Source organism: Schistocerca americana, chromosome 7 (assembly GCF_021461395.2).
Source record: "Schistocerca americana isolate TAMUIC-IGC-003095 chromosome 7, iqSchAmer2.1, whole genome shotgun sequence".
NCBI lineage: Eukaryota > Metazoa > Arthropoda > Insecta > Orthoptera > Acrididae > Schistocerca > Schistocerca americana.
The window spans coordinates 582,551,107-582,553,066 of record NC_060125.1 but is presented as its reverse complement, the minus strand read 5'-3'; positions in this window follow the sequence as shown (position 1 = coordinate 582,553,066).

Sequence of the window (1,960 nt, the reverse complement as noted above, 5' to 3'; positions counted from 1 at the left end):
ACCAGCGTTCGTGCTGGACGTGCAGACCGCGTGAGACGACGCTTCATCCAGTCCCAAACATGCTCAATGGGGGACAAATCCGAAGATCTTGCTGGCCAGGGTAGTTGACTTACACCTTCTAGAGCACGTTGGGTGGCACGGGATACATGCGGACGTGCATTGTCCTGTTGGAACAGCAAGTTCCCTTGCCGGTCTAGGAATGGTAGAACGATGGGTTCGATGACGGTTTGGATGTACCGTGCACTATTCAGTGTCCCCTCGACGATCACCAGTGGTGTACGGCCAGTGTAGGAGATCGCTCCCCACACCATGATGCCGGGTGTTGGCCCTGTGTGCCTCGGTCGTATGCAGTCCTGATTGTGGCGCTCACCTGCACGGCGCCAAACACGCATACGACCATCATTGGCACCAAGGCAGAAGCGACTCTCATCGCTGAAGACGACACGTCTCCATTCGTCCCTCCATTCACGCCACTGGAGGCGGGCTGCACGATGTTGGGGCGTGAGCGGAAGACGGCCTAACGGTGTGCGGAACCGTAGCCCAGCTTCATGGAGACGGTTGCGAATGGTCCTCGCCGATACCCCAGGAGCAACAGTGTCCCTAATTTGCTGGGAAGTGGCGGTGCGGTCCCCTACGGCACTGCGTAGGATCCTACGGTCTTGGCGTGCATCCGTGCGTCGCTGCGGTCCGGTCCCAGTTCGACGGGCACGTGCACCTTCCGCCGACCACTGGCGACAACATCGATGTACTGTGGAGACCTCACGCCCCACGTGTTGAGTAATTCGGCGGTACGTCCACCCGGCCTCCCGCATGCCCACTATACGCCCTCGCTCAAAGTCCGTCAACTGCACATACGGTTCACGTCCACGCTGTCGCGGCATGCTACCAGTGTTAAAGACTGCGATGGAGCTCCGTATGCCACGGCAAACTGGCTGACACTGACGGCGGCGGTGCACAAATGCTGCGCAGCTAGCGCCATTCGACGGCCAACACCGCGGTTCCTGGTGTGTCCGCTGTGCCGTGCGTGTGATCATTGCTTGTACAGCCCTCTCGCAGTGTCCGGAGCAAGTATGGTGGGTCTGACACACCGGTGTCAATGTGTTCTTTTTTCCATTTCCAGGAGTGTATGTAGTAAACGGCAACGCCTTTTAGCCATTTAACGGCGTTCGTCCTGGTTGTTGGAAAGTATACGCCGTCGGACCGCAATACATCATCAGGGGAGATAGACTCCGGCAATCGCCGCAGGAGTAACGCCAGAATGCGCTGCGTTAGTAGCCAGCACTCGCTGGTCGTGGCACAAGTCAGACGATGTGCATCTGAGTCAACGACTGAGCATGTCGGAAACAAGGGGTCGTCCGTCAGATGTATTGAATGTAGCCTCTGACGAGTAGCGAACTTCCCATTCACAACCACGTACCACAATGAACGCACCGTCGTAGGTAGAAAAGGCGTGTGTACCGCTCGGCACACCGTGTTCCAGGCTACGTCAGGATGTTTGTGTGCGAGCGTATTTACAGGTTGCGGCTGTTGATAGAGGCGATAATAGTCTTTCGTGCAGGGCTTCCGTGTCGTCGGAAGTTCTGACCGTATAAGTAGCTGAAGTCAATCAAGAACTCTCTGATGTGGGTGAGTGCCGGTGAAATGTGTCCTAGAGAAACCGGGGGATGCAGAGAGTGTGGTTCCACTCCCTCTATCAGGGTGCCCGTCAGAGTGGCGTGGGCAGAGGTCCACGTGCGACGCATAGTGTTGAGATATACATGAATCAAACAGATACCGCCCGCCCGCTGCGGCAGTGTCAGGGTGGCGTATCGGACTTTAAAAACAAGACCGGTGCTTACGAAATGTTCATATGCTGCCAGAAATCTGACGACCATCGTAGCCGTCAAGGGAAGGAAATGCGCAAAATAGTTCTGTTTGGAGACAACATAGGTGTTGACATAACGTGTTCTGAGGAGCATAT